Below are 3,973 nucleotides of genomic sequence, written 5' to 3' on the forward strand. Positions count from 1 at the left end.
GCAAACTCTACTGGATTTTGCCAGTTTTTTTCTGGTCTGGTTTAATAAAAATTCTCCTGTTTTTTTTTTTTATATATATATATATATATATGCTTAGGATAGATTAGCAACATCAGTGTTCATCAGCAACAACAGTGCAAACATCAGTGTTCTGAGTATTGCTAAATGTGTATTGGGCAGTGGCACTTAACTAGACCTTGTATATATTACTATGTGAATGTCACCATTCACCGGTTGAAGTCAACAACCACCAATTTCGGTCATTCACAGTAACGTAAATATATATATATTCCAAGTTTGGACAGCGCTAAGCTGCTAATGTCACAACTAGAAGAATATTTGAAGAAAAATTTTAAGATGAAATAAAATAATAAGTTATTGCCTAGCATGAGAGCTGAAAGGATCCCAACAGGAGAAAACCGAAAAGCAGTAACAGGAAAAACATACTAAATATCAACAGCAACTTTTTAATTTCATCTTTATCTTATAAGTTTTCATTCATAGATAGATTTTTATTCTCCATCTTAGTCCGAAAACTTATTCAATACTCGAACTCACAAACTGATTTAATACTCAAACCTGCAATTTATGAATCTCATCCAAAACATTCTGTTTCCCATCTGGAAATTCATGCACTTCTGCTTCGATTTTCAAGATTACGCTAAATAGTCTTCGTCTCTCTTGCTGTTCGTTTCTTTTTGTTTTTCTCGGGGCAGTTATGGTTGATTTTGATAATTTACCTCCAACCATGGTTGATTTTGATAATTTACCGTAAACTGCTCAGACACTGACTGTATGGGAATGCCCCCCTGTTGAAGCTGGCATGCGCGTCAGTGCTTCCCCTTTAATTTCTTTTTCAGTGTTTTTCCTTTTAAATTTAAGGATGTTATTTCCTGTTCCATACACGTTCTACTTTTCCGACTTTTTCTGTTGTGGTATTTCCAAAGCAATATTTGAAATATTTTCCTCTCCTGACCAAACTATAGGAACCATATTTTGTGGGTCATAAATTTGAACCTGTTAAAGAAACGGAATGTTCATTCAGAAAAAATGCGGTTCTGTGTCTGATTTCGTAACTTAAAATATCATCTATGCAAATTGCTTACCATATTTGAGGTCACCCTTTCGAACCATTAAGACTGAGTCCTAGAATGTGAAAATCCGATCATTAGATCAGAAGTTATTTAGGGTAGTTCGTTTAATTTTACGCGCATTGTACGTTATAAGAGTTAGAATATTTTATACCATTATAAATTTTATTTTAGGACCTATGTAAATTATTTTATCTTATTGATATTTTTAAAAGATTTAAATTCATTTCATTAAACCCAGAAATGATTCATTAAAAATCATCTCTTGAAACTGCCTTTTTCAAACTGTTCTCTAAAAATATTTTATTATTTTTAAGAAATGGAGGTTTCTAAAATTTATAATTTCTGAAAAATACATTATTGCTGAAAGTTGTTACAAAAATATTCTCAGAAAATTCTTAAAATTTAACATATTTATTCATCTAGTTTCAAATGTAATGATTACTAGTTATTAGATAAAAATATAATATGTTCTAAAATTTCTGTTAAAAGCAATAACTTCATAGTTTCTTAAGACATCGCATTATTTCTTCTTAAAATTATTTTTTTAATGATCTTCATTTATACTTATTTCAGATAATAACTGTTAATTGCAAAATTATACATTAGGGAAATTATTTTAATGGGTTATATAGTTCTTTTTAAACTGGATATAAAAAATTATAAACATTTTATGGTTAGAAAATAGTTTTACTTAAAATGTGTAATGTGTATTTTTAATTTTTGTGTTATTATTTTTTTGTTGTGTTACTGATTTTTTATTGTGTGTTGCGTGTACGAATCCGTAGTCAATGTTTAAAACATTTTCTTAGAAAAAATCTTCACTAGAATTTATTTCTGACGCATGTTGAAATAATTTAAACCATTGTTCACGTGACCCAATTTTTTCTCATTAGTTTAGTCATTAATTTTTAAATTTGGTTAATATACTGTCAAAAGTATAGACAAAAATAGATTACAGCTTGTTTGAATTATAAACCTAATTAGCCCTTGAAAAACATTAAAAAAATTGGGTAAAAAAAACTGAAACTACGCTAAGCCTCAAGAAATTTTTTGCAGTATTATTTGCATAAAGCATGTTGTTTTAAGGCTTGAAATTTAAATAAGGACTTAAGTTTGTAAAGGGAATAGTATAAAAATATTGTTTTAAGAAATAAATGAGATTTATCAATAGTTCAATTCTGACGAAAATATAATTAAATTTTCAGTCGTTATTTATAATTTCTAGTGCCTGACGGTAATTATAACTAAAAAATATATTCGACGATTATGTTAAACGTTTTTACGCCATTTACACTTGTAAGTTAAAAGATGATTGGCGAATTTGAAGAACTCTCTCAGCTCTGAATTCTCCGAGAGCTTAGTTTATCTTATTTTTTTTACATTTAAATTTTATTCACTACAGAGATTCTATGATTTATACAATTATAGAGCAAAGAAAAGTTAGAATACGCCTAAATAACTCTGTTATAATTTTTCATAATTTAAACATACATTCTTTAGTTTGCCTATGCTATCTGATAAATTGTTAAATAAGAGAATAAAGTAACAAGAGCCGCGATATCTCAGGGAATAGAGCGGTCTCCTTCCTGGTTCGAATTGAGGTGAACCGGGTTCGAATCCCGGTGATGGCTGGCTGGTCGATGCGAATTCCGCATTCGGCTTCCACTGACCATATTGGTGACGTGAAATATCCTCAGTGATAGATGGATCTTGGGTTAGAGTCCCCTTGCCGTCAGACTAATTGTAAGAGTTTCTCGTGGTCTTCCTCTCCATGTAACGCAAATGCGGGTTAGCTCCATCAAAAAGTGATCCACGAAGGCAAATTTCTCCCAATGCTTGATCCAGGACTTCCCTTGTCTTCTGGATTGGGTTCAAAATCTAGTCACGTAGTTGAACATTAGTAGTCGTAAACCCAAACATTGGGTCGGTTGCTCAATGACGGTCATAAAATAAAATAAAATAAAGTAACAAGACTTCTCAGCATTCCAATTATTGATAGGAAGTACTACGACATCTAACACCACATCAAGCTGACGACGCCTATGGCACTCTAGCTAATGTTAGTTGAGAGTATTTTAACAAAAACTAATAATCTTAGCGTTAATATAGTTATACAGGCGTTCAATGTTTCACTCTAATGATATTAATAGTATTCAAACTAGTGACAATAAAAAAAAGTTCAACTAATAACACACACACACAATTAACAGCTCCTCAAACTAAGATTATTTAAAGCACTCCAGCAGACAATAAATAATAGCGCTCCAGTTTATGATAATTAAAAGCAGACTACGTCAAAGTTTTCTGTTAATTACAAGTTAATAAGCAATGCAATATTTTATATAAGTAATGGAATTCATTCTAGTCTTGCGTAGAATTTCTATCCTATAAAATTTTTAGAGTCACGAAATATCCAAGACCATAGAAATGCTCCGACAAAAATGATAAATGGTAAACTAATATCTCAAGGCAGGCACATTCAACTGTGAATCGTTTTAGTAGATGCAAACACACGCTATGGAACTGCGATAAATTTACAGCACATGCTATTTGTGCCAGTCAGAGGAAGATGGCTAGAAACGTTTGATAGCTCACTTTTTTTGAACTATTTCAGAAGCTTTGCAAGTAAGAAGATGGCGGTGACAAAATGACATGTAGCGATAAACGAAAACTCTGTACAATTTTGTCATTTCAAAGAATTGAATTGAAAGTCATGAAACGTATTAAATTCGAGATATCTTTTTGGATTAAATATTAAAAATAAGATTATGTTGGTTCAAATCTATCCATCCAGTAACTGTATTGCAAAGAAAAAGTCTGAAAATGCATAAGATGTTAAACGCTTAACTGGAATGTGTGTGTGTGTATATATATATATA

At 30.9% G+C, this 3,973-nt stretch overlaps 1 protein-coding gene across 1 annotated transcript in view; it reads left to right on the forward strand.

Annotated features, from left to right (window-relative positions):
* Positions 1 to 3,973, forward strand: part of LOC110283119 (uncharacterized) — a 298,424-nt gene that overhangs the window by 159,930 nt on the left and 134,521 nt on the right. The gene's annotated exons all lie outside the window — the stretch shown is intronic.

This window comes from Parasteatoda tepidariorum, chromosome X2 (assembly GCF_043381705.1).
Source record: "Parasteatoda tepidariorum isolate YZ-2023 chromosome X2, CAS_Ptep_4.0, whole genome shotgun sequence".
In the NCBI taxonomy this organism is placed as follows: domain Eukaryota; kingdom Metazoa; phylum Arthropoda; class Arachnida; order Araneae; family Theridiidae; genus Parasteatoda; species Parasteatoda tepidariorum.